Source organism: Rattus norvegicus, chromosome 5, assembly GCF_021556685.1.
Source record: "Rattus norvegicus strain SHRSP/BbbUtx chromosome 5, alternate assembly SHRSP_T2T, whole genome shotgun sequence".
In the NCBI taxonomy this organism is placed as follows: Eukaryota; Metazoa; Chordata; class Mammalia; order Rodentia; family Muridae; genus Rattus; species Rattus norvegicus.
Window position 1 is genome coordinate 155,281,502 of NC_141538.1, and position 14,826 is coordinate 155,296,327.

The 14,826-nt window shown below is 46.0% G+C and overlaps 1 protein-coding gene across 15 annotated transcripts in view; it reads right to left on the reverse strand.

The window, feature by feature from the left end:
• Zbtb40 (zinc finger and BTB domain containing 40) overlaps positions 1–13,895 on the reverse strand; it is a 67,236-nt gene extending 53,341 nt beyond the window's left edge. For 9 of the 15 annotated variants that reach the window (XR_015619912.1, XR_015619911.1, XR_015619915.1 and 6 more), the window contains 2 exon segments: positions 13,741–13,895; positions 2,662–2,769 (listed from right to left, as the gene is read on the reverse strand). The gene's annotated coding sequence lies outside the window, so the exon portion shown is untranslated. 15 annotated transcript variants of the gene reach the window in all.
• Between the last annotated feature and the right edge of the window lie 931 nt (positions 13,896–14,826).

Sequence of the window (14,826 nt, forward strand, 5' to 3'; positions counted from 1 at the left end):
ATTAATCAGAAAGCTTTTTCAATGGTAATGTTTAACTGGAGAGTAGTGGTTTTTGACATAGGACTCACTGTTAAACTTCCCTGGAAAACTGCAAGTCAAGTGGAGCCTGGCTGCTCATCCAGAACTAGAAAAATGCCCTTTAATAAGATAAGAATAGGGGCTGGGGATTTAGCTCAGTGGTAGAGCGCTTGCCTAGCAAGCGCAAGGCCCTGGGTTCAAACGGTCCCCAGCTCCGAAAAAAAGAAAAAAAAATAAGATAAGAATATTTGGGGATAGGGAGCAACGCATTTACTGGTACTGCTGCTTGATTGTTTTACCAAAATGAGTTTACATGTCAGGTATTAAGTACAGAATGAGTGACACCTGACAGGAAGAATGGATGTGTCCCTTAGATCCATTCTAGAATTCTATCAGTGCAGAGAAAGGATGTGGAATGTCCACCCGCACTGTATTCAAAGCAATAGCATTTGAATGGGTTTGGAAAAAACTCTAAAAACTTAAAACACAAGAGATTTTTAAGTAAATATAGTATAGGGTCACGTTTGGGGAATATTATGCAGCCATTCAAACAGGTTGTTGGCTGGAGGTCGTTCATCAGGAACATGCCTACTTGACTAGCATACATAAGGGCCCAGATCTATATGATACCCAAAGGCCAGTAACCAGAGACAACACGCAAACTGGATTTTATGTAATCTGAAAGATTTCAGAGCCTGGCATGGTGGCACATACCTGTAACCTGCACACCTGGAGGGTAGGGCAGGAAGATCAGGAGTTAGGGCAGCCAAAGCTACACAGGAGCTCAAAAACAAAACAACCAACTCTGGCTAAGGGTCAAAGGACACCATTGTGAAAGTACAAAGAAAAGAACAGAAACCGTCACTTAGAAACCAGCTTTCTGATAAGAGCATTATAGCAGGGTGAGCATTCATAACAATGGAAGGAGCCGGAAGCCAATTTAACGTGAGCGAAGGATTGCTCAGGCTAGGCGAGGCCACCAGACAGCACAGCAGAGAGAAAAGTCATGTGCTGCTGGGCGTGGGGCTACGAACCTATGAAGTGCAGGTGGGCGGGCAGATATTGCAGCTGCCCTGGGAAACGATCTGGAGGTTCCTTAAAAAGCTCAACACACTCACCGGATGTGGTGGTACACACCTGTAATCTACTACACAGAAAGCTCAGGCACACAGTGAGACTTTGTCTCAAGGAAAAACAAAATGTTAAACACCAAATGGCTCCACTGCCAGGATACACTCAGAGGAGCTGCAAATAGCCACACAGAAACGTCTGCAGTGGAGCATTAACCCCAGCAGGCCGTGCTAACAACCTAAGGGCATCAGCTGAGGAACGGGTGCAACACACTTCTACAGGGTGCAGCAATAGTTAGCCATAGAAAGAAGTAAGTTCTTAACACGGGCTTCCTCCTGCATGAGAATGTCCACAGAAGGCAAACTCAGAGCCTGAGACAGGATGAGTGGTTACCGCAGACTGCAGGGCAGGAAGGAGAGTGACTGAGCCGGACTGTTTTGAAGTGATCTAAAAAAAGATCCTAAAATTAGTAAGTAATGGTTACAGACACTAACCATGCAATTAAACTAAATCACATCTAAATAAATTAGATCTAATAAATTACATCTAAATACATTTTCTGAAAAAAATAATGGACACTTTAAGACTTCTTTTTTTTTTTAATATTTATTTATTTTATTTATATGAGTACACTGTAGCTGTCTTCAGACACCAGAAAAGGGCATTGGATCCCATTACAGATGGTTGTGAGCCACCATGTGGTTGCTGGGAATTGAACTCAGCACCTCTGGAAGAGCAGTCAGTGCTCTTAACCGCTGAGCCATCTCTCCAGCCCACACTTTAGGATTTCTAATAGTGTGGAAGAAATGCTGTCTCCTCCTCCTACTCTTCCCTCTCCTCTTCCTTTGTCTTTCAATGCTTTAAGACAGTGTCTCACACTGGACCTTGCTATGTAGACCAGGCTGGCCTCAAATTTGCATAGACCTGTCTGCCCCTGCCTCTGAAGTACTGAGGTTATAAGCCATGTGCTACCATACCGGGTACACTCTCTAGCATGTGCATATACACACAAGCACAGGGTTTCCTGTAGACTGGGCTGCCTCCAACTCCTGATCGTTCTGTCTCAGATTCGAAAGTGTGAGCATGCACCATCATGCCCTGTTGGGAAAGGAAAACAGCCAGTGCTCGAGTACTCAGTGCAAGTGTACTTTAAAAGCACATTTATGTGCATATGTATTTGCAGACAGAACATAAAATATGTGTTAATGCTAATGGTGGTTATTCCTAAGTACTGTCTTAAAGGGGATTCATTGTCTTCTTCATATGATTCAAAATGCACCAGTTTTATTTGTCTATTCATTCATTCATTCATTCATTCATTCGCTCGCTCACTCACTCATTCATTTATTAGTGCTGGAGAACAAACATGGGCCTCGCACATGCTGGGCAGGCAAGAACTCTGCCACTGAGCCTTACCTCATGCTCAAATGTGTGCTAAACAGTCAGGGCACTTAAAAGAAATGGGAAGCCAGGGGCTTCTGGTATAGCTGAGTTGGTAGTGTGCTTGCCTAGTAGGCCTGAAGCCCTGGGTTCTAACCCTAGCATCATATAAAAAGGCACAGTGGTACATACCAATAATCGTAAACCCGGAACTCAAGACGTAGAGGGAGGAGGATCCGAAGTTTAAAGTTGTCCTTGGACACACAGTTTGAAGTGACTCTAGGATACTTGAGTTTCTGTCTATTTAAAAAAAAAATTAAAAACATGAGAAACTAAGGTAAGTCTGTGTAGACTGCTTCAATGCCAGGGTCTGACATAGCTCACTCACTAAACATTTACACTCCAGCTATGTGCAAACCTTAGTAATCAAGACACTGCTAGGAGGATTTTCCTTACATGTAGGGTGGGATTTAAGTCCACATTATCCAGGGAAAGAGAAGTCACAAATGTCTTACATTACCAAAGATGCCCAACTGCACCTTTTCTGGGGAAGGAGTTCTCTCTCCCCTGGCGTGGTTCAGTAGTAAACCAAACTACACAGGGCTGGTGTGAACCCCAATTGTAAAACAAACTATGTTTATGGAATTTGTGAGGGGCTCAAGGTTCCTCACCTCCCAAACAGGGCTACTGAAAGGCTGGGGGAACCCAGCAAAGCACGGCCTGTCAAGAGCACAGCAAGTGCTCCTGGATCAAGCACCTGCTGATCTCAGCATCCCCACCACCTCGACAGATCGACAGATCGGCAAGGAGACAAAGCCTGGAGAAAAGCGGGCTGGGGCCAGACGCCTCAGTGCTTGGTTACACATCTGTTCTTCCGAGAGACAGTGCCTCACTACTTCGTGTGACTCTAGGTCCTGGGGATCTGATGCTGGATCTGGTGTCCATAGGCACCTGCACAAATGTACACTAACCCACACATATACACATTAATTTAAAGTAAATCTATAAAACTATTTAAAAATTTTAAAAGAAATTCACGGATCACTGAGAAGGCTGGCCTCCACAACTCTAAGCTGGGAGCAGGCATCTGACTCCTACCCTGCCTCTAACAGCCACCCCAGGAGCAGGCATCTGACTCCTACCCTGCCTCTAACAACCACCCCAGGAGCAGGCATCTGACTCCTACCCTCCCTCTAACAACTACCCTAGGCAACTAACTGCTTTTCTCAGATTCTTTCAACTTCTAACAAAAGTCTTCTCAAGGCGTTCTACAAGATACAATGAAGCAAAAACATCAAAATAGCATAGCAAACTGCTCAAACCCTCTTAGCCGCTGACTAATTCATAGAAACAAGCGATTCTGCACGGCTATTACAACAGAAGGAGGCTCTGCGGGACTTAGGTGCCTTTCTGGGCACGCTGCTCTGATCCAGTTCATCCAAGATTACTCTTCACAGACTCCACTGCAAAATCCCCTGAGCAGCACAGCCGCCTAATGAGCGACTGGGGATTGTGACTGCATTATACTTAATGCCAACTTCCCCATCTTGCAGTCAAGAGTCTCAACAAGCAATCACCGCTTTAATGCTTTCAAATCCAGCCTCTTAGGTGTACAAAAGACCCTTGGCTTTGTCACTGATAGGCCTTTTGCTCTGACCTGAAAACCTGGATGACTTGCAAGTTCTCCTAACTTGATTATCTGAATACATCTTTCTTCGGCAGGGAATACATCTGGACGACACATTTAACACAGGGCCAAACTCCAAACTCCAAATCCCCATCTAATGTACAAATGAAAGCGCCCCGGCAGGGACCCAGTATCCCACTAAGTGCTGTGAAGCCAGAGGCTGTGTGCTCAGCAGTAAAGGTCTGGAGTGTGCCCTCTAGACATAGCTGCCCAGGGGTGAACTCAGCTTGGCCCCTAACAAGCTAAGACTTGAGGCAAGTTGATTATTCTTGGGAACTCGGTTTCCTCATGTGTAAAATGGAGATGATATCAGGGCTTGCTTGGCTCATGAGGCTCTGTGAGAATAATCTATCTACATAAACAAGCCCACACATATCAACAGCTCCTGTCGCACCACAGACGCTCATCACAGTGAGCTGTTACTGCTCTGCACAAGACAACTTTTCAAGGAGAAGAATATAAACATTCTCCCGCTGAAACGTTCGCGTTTGCTACTGTGCACCACCATTTTAAGTTATATTTTTGTCTTTGATATATATTAGATATTACAATGGCTTTTGAGAGCAAAGACTTGATACATTCCCACTCTCGTCTCACATAGCTGAATTAGGATGGAAACTGGCTAGGAAAGGGGGGGAATGGGATACTGTGAGGCCTCTCCTAAGAGCCCCAGGCTAGGATCTGAGTTTCATACAGACCCCGATATAACAGGACAAGGACTTCTCAAGCGACCTGGCCCAGTTCTGAGTCATAGCTGAGAGTTTTATCTTCAAGATCTTTGTTGACAGAAGTCTAGAAGAGACCCTTCCTGTTTCCTATCTTACACATGTAGCTGTGTCTCACATCAACTGGTCTAGGACATCCTGTGGACACCTACCATTCCTCAGTGTTAGTCAACTGGTGCTGGGGATTAGGCCCAGGGTTGAGCGAATTCACCCCAGACCTAAGTCCTTGTTAAATTCACAACAATAAACAGCCGTCCTGTGGTGCATGTGTTTATTCCAGTCCCACAGTTATCAAAGCCTTTGGAGGCCCGAGGTTCATAGAATATTGTGCAGAACTCTGAATTACCTATGCATATCCTTTGGTAAACTTTCATCTCCTATGCAAATGCTTTGTAAACAGCTGTTCCAGCAGTTGTTCAGGAAAGGAAAACTCTGAACACGTTCAGAACAGGTGCATTCTTCCCCAAATATTTTCAATCCAAGGTTGGCTAAATCCATGGATGAGAAACCCATAGGCAAACAGGGCCAACAGTATATTCTAAATGGTAAGCAATGAGGAAGACAATCTGGAAAGATGGAGACAATTGTGAGGTTGCCATAGGGACCCATCTGCAGTAGGTAACACTAAGCATTTCTTATACTCTAAGCATGATGTATAAGTATCATATACAAGTGGCATGACACAATCCTGAAAACCAGTGAGTCAGTTACTAATATTAACCTCTTTCCACTGAGGAAGTGAAGGCTTAGCAAGATGAAGAGATTTGCCCAAGTACCCAAGTCAGAGGGCAGCAGTCAGGAAATGAACCCACACTGTCTGATGCTAGAGATGACAATGTTACCAGAAAGTTCTAAGACCCAAGGCTGAGAACATTCAACTAGATGGACCTAGCCCTCTTGTATCTGGACAACTGCTCAGAGGTACCACATACAGAATAAACAAGGTGCTTGTTAAAATTACCTCAGAAAGGGGGTGTGAAGCTCCCGTGCGCAGCACTTACCCAGCATACAAGAGGCCCTGGATTCCATCCCCAGCACCACTGAAACTGAGGAAATGGTAAAACATACTTAGTCTCTGCTGTTCAAAGCCCTGGCACAGTGCAGACCTTAAACGCTCTCACAAGCCCACATGCTATAAGTGTGAGCCTCAGAAGAGAGCTACTGTGAGGTGGTGAAGTTTGGAAGGTGGGGTGTATGGAGTCTGGGCACTGACAGGGACATGTCCTAGAGGGGAGAGTGGACTCTGTTCCTCTGCACGCTCCTATCCTCACCACAGGTCCCAAACCAGCAGAGTCAAACGGCCACTGGCCAAACCATGAGCCCAAACTCTTCCCTTTTACGGCTTGCTCTCTTGGGTGTTTCATATGACCCCGTCCTCAGTTTCCCAGCAGTGTCTGTGAATGGAGTGTGCCTGTCTACACAGCAGAGCTTACTCAATGCCCTTCATGATGCCCAGCACTACTTGGTAAGACACTAGGCTCTCAGGGAGCAATGGCCCAGCTGGGAAGAAGAGCACTTTTTCTGCCTAAATCTGCCTTTTCTTCTGCCTTCTCAGAGAAGGCTAGAAGCACTGAATGACTCCAGACACCTGTCTTTCTGCACCATGTCCTACTGAAATGCTCAGATCACTGGACCCTCCGTACCCTTGTGCGCTCCACAGAGCAACGCTATTCTCCTCTCCTGTGCTGTTAACTTCTTCCTTTGTCTTTGAAGAATTGGGAATTGCTTTCATCTCTAGCTTTCCCCCAGTCCATCACCGGGGAGTATAACAAGAGGGTTATCTTAAGGAACTAACAACAAAAAAAAGTGTAGCTTCTCCACTGCCTTCACTCTGGCGAAGAGCCTGTGGGATTCCATCGTTATTTGCTCAAAAATGTTCAAAGGGAAACAGGGAAAATTTCATCCTCACCATTCTGCAGCCCAGGAAAGAAACCCAGAACTCTAGGGGCCAATTACTCCACCGTCTGGACTTTGACCTTCAGAACTCTCCCTCTGGTTCTAACCTGACTGGAACTGAGGGAAACTGACAGCAGAGGGCAGCTGAATGAGCAGCTTGTGTCCAGGGTGATCCCACTTAATGACTGCCAGGCCCTCAGAGAAACGCTCCAAAGTTACAGTGCCATGCAAACCTACAGGCTAATAGAGCAAACTTCACTGTCTCTGTCTTTAAAGTCTCTACCTTCTGACATCGGGCTAGGAGCTGGGCACTCCGAACCAGGGCAGCCCTTAGAAAATCAATCACGACTGGTGGCTCCAATAAAACCAAGGGGAGGGGCCGGAGCAGGCATTGAAGCGTAGCAAGGTTGGCTGTCTGGACAGGAGTGAGAAGCATTCTGGATGGGAAGCTTGTGCCAACGCTAAGAACACAGCCAGGCTAAGGACAGTGCTCCTGTCTCCTTGTGCTGCTTATCCCATGACAAGTGGAGCTGAAAATGTATAAGCGATCTGTAAAGGCTTTATACAGAGCTAAGCCTCACTTCCCTTGGCAGTTCTGGTATGGAGGCTTCAGCGTGTGCTTTCCCAAGCCTAAGAAGGAGTTTGCCGTAACCTTATCTTCAAACTAATAGACCGGGAATCTTTCTTCATAGTTTTTAGGAATGGGAGCTAGGAGCAAAGTTGGTTGATTCTAGTTCAGTGGAAAGCACCTTTTAGCATGCCCCAAAGGCCCTACCTACTACCACCATGACAGTAATAATTAAAAAAAACAAAAACCAAAACAAACCCTAATAATTGGGACCTTAAATAAATCTGTAATTGGGATCTGTAAAAATAAATACATAGGGCAAATAGACACGGCAGGTTGTCTGTCTATCTATCTATTTATCTATCTATCTATCTATCTATCTATCTATCTATCTATCTATCTATACTAATAATTAAACAGGTCATAGAAACGAGAGGGGTCAGGGACAGTGAGGGGAGATTGTGGGGTGGAAGTGATGGGACTCACGTAGGAAATTCTTAAAAAATTAGATATTCAAATAATCAGGGCCAAAGTTCTAAAAGCTGAAGTCATTTGAGCAATGGACATGGGGCCACTGTGTGGCTTTTTGTTTGAAATGCGGATTGGCTCACAGGCTGCACAGCCTTCCTGGAGTAAACACGTATGTCCCTACTCAGCATGAGTGAAACTGGCATTCACTGGCTTCCACTTCTGGTTAGAGCCAGAAAATGTAAAAATCTAAATAAGATAGGTGAAAACTCCTTATTCAGGCGACTCTAACAAAGGGGTGGGGTAGGGCCAGCGGTGATGCCGAGTGGCCGTGAGGGCACACAGGGCATAATTATATAGTGCAGTGCATGGCCCTTTGTGCACGTTCAGCAACAGTCATTTTATTGCTGACATGGTAGTGCTGGGTGAGCTAAGGTAGAGAACGGCTCCGAGGCAGGGCTGCATAGGGGCTTCTGGTATGGAGTTCTGGCATGGAGAGCAGCTCCCAATGTCCTCTCCCTGTCACTTCTCCTTTCTAGTTTACTCGCCCACTTAACAGGTGGACACTGAGTTCTTCCTAATACAGGACAAAGTGCTAGGTACTGAACAGGAAATGGTAGAGACCCTAAAGGAGCATCTATGAACATGCATCCGGTTGCATATTAGAAGGCTGTTGCAGTGTCACGAAGCACTGAGCGACAGTAGCTTTGACTAGAGGAGAAAGGGAAGCAGAGACCAACAGACTAGGGGCTTAACCCATGGCAGCGTCTACCACCGCCTCCGGCTGACGTAAGAGGCGAGCGTGTAACCAACTCGTGGCTGCCATGTTGAACACATTAAAAATCACACCATATAAAAGATTAGCAGCGATGAAGCTATATGTGAGACTACATGCTGAGCATGTGCAAGGTTCTGAGTTTAATTCCTTGCACTAAAAGAAATACATCAAACTTTTTAAAAGAAGATACGGTGGCCCATACTGGTAATCACAGTATTGCAATGAAAAAGCAAGAGAACCAGGAATTCAAGATCATCCTTGTTGACATAAGGAACTCAAGGCACACAGGCAGGATCTGCTAACGAGGTTGATAAGAGAAACTGCCCACTTCTCACCAGTCTCCGATAAGGTCCTAACACTCACAAGGCATTTCTGAAGCATGCCCTTAAGCTTGTCAATTATGTCTGACCACTTCATACAAGAAACAAAACATAAAAAGGCACTTTCAGAACTCTAGAAGTCAAGGTCATAGACTGTACAAAGTGACTGGCTGTGTCACTTCACTCTGGTTGTTACATACAACATTCATTATCCGCTCTGCTCCTTAGAGGGGTCAAGGACCCTCTGAGATCTGATTAAAGTGATGGGCTCTCCTCCAGGAAGAATGAATAGCATTGGTGCAGATTCTTAGGCATCTTCAAAGGACTCATGGATCCACTGAGAGTCAATACGTCTCTGGAGATTAAAGATCTTGGGTTTTGTGGATCAGTTAGACTGTGTTTACTCTGGGTAAGGAAATGAGTTACGCGGTGTTGTGGTTCTGGGATCTGAGTTAAATGACATCAAGGAAACAGAAGGAAAGGAGCTTCCCTTCTTTGCCCTCCATTCCCTGGAGGGCTGCCAGGGTCTCACAGTGTGATTTCTGCGAATGAAATACTGTAGCTTGAAGAAAATGACAGCTTCATCTCTGAACATAAATGTCCTTAATATTTAACTCCTTCTTATGTGGTTAGTAGCTTGCTTCTCCACATTATCCAGATGACAGCTTTGGAAGGTAAGCCATTGGAACCAGAAAAGCACATAGCCCAACTCAATTTCCTCAGAAAACCAAAGCACTCTCAGGGTTGAGGGTTGAGAAAGGCTGAGGGCCAGTGCCTTCCCCCAGGGTGTCGGCCCAGGTGGTGCTGGGGAGGGCTTATGTGAGGAGTCCTCAGTATGAGGCAATAGGGCATACCAATTTGTTTTTCAATCTATTTTACTTCAGTTCAGAGCATCATCTCAGACAGACAGCCCAGGAAAACAAGCCGTACTTTGGTTCCTCCCAGCCTTCCTCAATCTCCAAATGCAGCTGAGTGTTGCCAAAGTGCGACTTGTTTTCCTGGGCTGCTGTCTGCACTGATGCTTTGAACTGAAATAAAATAGATTGAAAAACAAATTGGTCTGCCCTGGCCCCTCCTGCAGTTTCCTACCATGCTTCAAAGCTGGTGTCGCCACCTACTCTTTACTGAAACCCAACAGACCCAAATCACAAAGTAGAAACAGCGCAGCTCAGATGGGAAGGTCCCACCCAGACCCAAAATAGCCATTTAATTCTGGGCTTGCAGTTCAACACTGCATTAACATGCCACTCTGCGGCCAGCTCCCAGCTCCATTCTCTGGCCCGGGTGACATCTTCTGATGACATGTCCAACACGGTTACTGCATACAGTTTAAAGCAAAACCTGACATCCATTCTTTCATATGACAGCTCCAGCAAATCTGGGTTTAGCCCAGCCTGTGGTTTCTCATGCTCATTCTGTTCAAACCTATTCAAAAGGCCTGGTCCTTTTCAAGTATTCCATACCAAAGTACAGGATGCTATGTGTTTTTTTGGTTTTTGAGACAGAGACTTATGATGTTTGCTTTTCAGAGATCTGCCCTGTTCTTGCTTTTGAGTGCAGACTAAAGGTGTGTGCCACCAAGCCTCGCTTAAAGGATGCAACTTTATCGAGATGATTTTGAAAGGAAATCCACAATCAACTGCAAACACACCCTGTAGACACCATAAAGTATTTCCCCAGAAACCCCTAAGAAAATGCGGATATTGGCACTGAAAGTGTAGCTCAGGCACAGAGCACTTGCTTGCTGTGGAACAGGCCTGGGTTCCATTCCCGACACCCCCCAAAATGCAAGTGTCTCTGACAGAGGAACACAAACAGCTCCAAGCTTAAAGCACTAAAATGATTTAAACACTTTCTGTGTAGACAATTGTTTAACTTGGTTTAAGAACTAAATTCTGGGTTGATGAGGTGGTCAGTGGATTAAGGGTACCTGCTGCCAGTCCGTCATCTGAGGTCAGACTCTCCTGGTGGAACAACGTGGTGGAAGGAGAGAACCAAGTCCTGTAAACTCAATCTTCCTTCTTTCTCAATCGCACTGTTGCATTCAGACACTGTCATGGTTTGAATATGCTTGGCCCAGGGAGTGGCACTATTTGGAGGTGTGGCTTTGTTGGAGTAGGTGTGTTGCTATGGCATGGGCTTTAATACCCTCATCCTAGCTGTCCACTAGCAGCCTTCAGATGAAGATGTAGAACTCTCAGTTTTTCTGGCACCATACCGGCCTTGATGCTGCCATGCTCCTACCTTGATAATGGACTGAACTTCTGAACCTGTAAACCAGCCCAATTAAATGTTGTTCTTATAAGAGTTGCCTTGGTCATAGTGTCTATTCACAGCAGTAAAACCCTAAGACAGGCATCCACACCCGACCACCTACATTCTCCTCTCTTTCCTTCCCTCATTCCCCACCCCTTCTCTTTCTCTCTCTCTCTCCATTATTTAATGTAATTTTTAAATGATTTAGAAGAACAATTAAATTCCACTTGGAAAAGCTGTTCTCTAAACACTAAAGAGAAATCTGTCTTCCCCGCCTCAAAAGATAAAAAACCTCCTATCCTGCCACCCCTCATTTTGTTAGCAACATGTCTGAATTTGCACTGTTATTTAATACATGTGGGACCAAATTTGGGTAAGTATTTCCAAATAGATTAAATTACGTGTAATAGCAAGAACACTGTATCCAGCACTGCACATTGAAGCAGGAGGACAGGTTGCTTTACCAGTTTGAGACCAAGAAGACTCCACCTCAGAAAGAAAACTTGAGACCCATTAGGATATTTTCTCTTCTTCAGTGAAGACTTGTTTTTTTGAGGAAGCCGCACTGTCCAGACTGTAAGAGCAGACAAGGGCTGTGCGATGCACCGAGCCACCCAGCTCTGAGCTCTTGGTGTGAAACAAATTCCTAAGTATTTGCTCAATGGATGCTCAAAATTTGTATATTTACTATCCTTATGGATACATGAAGTTGTGGATTGGCTAGTAGCAGAGGCCACAAAATGTCAGGTGTGGCGTTACTCTTGTGGATCTCACAAGCTTGCAGGAAAGACAGCAGGTGGAACACAGCATGGCATTGATCTGTTGACTTCGGCTCCATGCTCCCTATGCATAAAACATGTAATACCAGCACCCCCACCCCCACCCCAACCCCCGGGGAAAATGTTAATCCTAGCACTCTCTCTGTCACAGAGTAAGTGACAGTTCATGTTAAGCCTTAGTGCCAGTACCTAACAACGAAATTGCTCACAACAAAACCACTCACCTATGATGCTAGGAGATGGGTGTGTGAAATCATTCATTCTTGCTAGACAGGCAGGGGAGATGCACAATCTTTATCCCAGCATTCGAAAGCTGAGGCAAGAAGATCTCACGTTAAAGGTGAGCCTGGGCTACACAGCAGGCCTTGGTTTTTTGTTTTGTTGGTTTTTTTTAAGGAAAATTATTTGTGTGCCTGTGCATTACCCAAGCTCTTTCAAACATTTAAATACAACAACAACAAAAACCCCATCCAACCTGTTAAGTGAAGTCAGCAAGAGACATGCCTGGAACCCCACCACTCGGAAGACAGGAGCAGGACCTCAGACCAAAGTTGGACATATATATGAATTCCTATTATACGCTATATATTATCAATATAATATTTATTTCCAGGCTAGCCTGGGCTATATGAGATCTTGTCTCAAAGCAAACAAAAGACGGGAAATACTGCCACAAAAGAATCATGTCTACATTGACAGGTGAGCATAATTTATGCCAAGCACTGAAAATTTACACTTCCTAACCCTAACCCTAGATTGCTTAAACAACTATCACCCATATCAAGATTTGGATCCAATTCCAAGGAAGAACACTCCCAGAGGGAGAAAACTTAACAGTCTGAGGCAATTTGACCTAGGCTACCATACAGGGGGTGTGTGTGTGTGTGTGTGTGTGTGTGTGTGTGTGTGTGTGTGTCCCAGAGACAGGCTTACACTGCCAGCCCTATAACCTAGCACAACCTAAAACAGCACAATCACATTACACGTTTTATGAAGAGAAAATACACTGCAAAGCTACGTATAAACATAAAATAGATGGCCAACTGCACACACTGGGCAGATGATAACATTGCAAAGAATGAGAAACTACTAGCTCGACCGTGTCATGGAAGCCAGGGTACTGTGTCAATTGAACAGTAGCTCAATCTACTTGTGCCTGGGGCCAGGTCTGTAAAGCGCCTGAGAGAAATGACTCTGGCTTTATGGGCCTTTCCATCAAAGCCAAAAAAGCAGCCAGTCAACTGCGCGCACTCCCCCGCCCCGCGGCAGGCAAGCGGCCGGACAACACACTTAAAAAAAAGCAAAACGAACAAACAAAAAAAAAAAAACTAAAAACGAACATGGCTGCGTCTCCGTGCAATTTCACTTCTGGGAACTGAAGTTTTATTTTCTATGACTTCTGTTTTCCCATAACTGTTTTAAAACCGATAAACCGGTCTTGTCTCGCAGTAAACAAAAGCTGAGAGAAGGGAGGGGAGGGAGTCCTCGGGGCGCCGGTGTGGACAGCACAGCCCGGGAGCGGAGTAAAAAGGGTCGCAGTTGCCAGGCAGGGTCCCGCGTCCTCCCGCGGGACGCTACGACCGAGATTACGCCCGGAGTGAGGGCCGTCCCCGGGGCACGTCCGGAGGACAGCGGGTTGTGGCGGCTGCGACCGACGCGAGCCTAGCGGAGCTGGCTACGTGCGTTGCACGCGTCCCGCAGGGGTCCCGGGGCGCCCCTCACTCAGGGAGTCTCTGGAGCCTCCGCCGCAACAGGGGTCTCCACGCGGAGTCCCAGCGCCGTTTCTATGGTTACCTGTTCAGTACCGATTCAAACTGCCGTTCTTTATTGACAGCGCCATAGAGAACACGAACACTCCTGCCCGAAGGGAACAATAAAGCTTTCTCCATTCAACAGCGCTGGAGACGCCAAAAGGCAGCCATCTTGGGGCCGGGGACGCCCAGGGCCGTAGCCCGGATGTGCGCACGCCATAGTCACGTGTTGGGAGACGGTCTCGCGAGAAGGCGGTGGCTACATCACGTGCAGGCTCTCCACCAATGGTAGGCTCCCAGAATTAATTGGTGCCTGGACTGCTCTTGACCTCTGACCTTCGCAACTGTACCTTGGGAGAACTTTCCTTTGCATGATCACCCCTTACCCTGCCACCTCTGAGGTTAGCAGCGAAGAGACAACAAAGATTTCTTTCCTTCTTTCATAACAGTCATGTGCGGGGCAGGGACGAGACTGACTTCTGGACTGGTCTTGGTGTGGGTGTACACAGCGTTTCTTTTGCCATTATTTTGACTCACAGCACCCCAAGCTGCTTTTGAACCCGGGCCTCAGCGTCCTGACAGTCAAATGGATGTGAATCAGATCCAGTTAACATCAGCCCCATCGGCGCTGGTCATGAAAGTTGTCATTGAATCACATGGAGACCTAATTGTCCCTGCTACCGATGCCCAGATCCAGGCTTCTGGTTGCAATGTCAAGCTCCCAATGTGATTACAGCTGTTCAATCTCGTCCCAGCACTGCTGCTGTCAGCTTGACTCAATGCAACACCTTTAAAACAAAAACCCAACCTATTGATCAGAGCTGCCTCTCGAATCGCTGTCACCTAATTTGAAGCTAGCGCCACGAACTATAAATTAGAACAGTCTGGGTCATTAGAGTACTCTAGCCAGCTATTCTATTTCATTTCTGTTGTGATAAAATACCCTGACAAAAAGCAGCATACTGAGTCGGGCTTGGTGACTCACCCTCTAAACCTGGGACTTTGAAGGCAAAGGCAGGCAGATCTCTGAATTTTGAGGCTAGCTTGGTATATATACACCGACACCGGGACACTCAGAGCTACACAATAAGACCAAGAAGAAGGAGGAGGACCAAGGGGAAAAAGATTT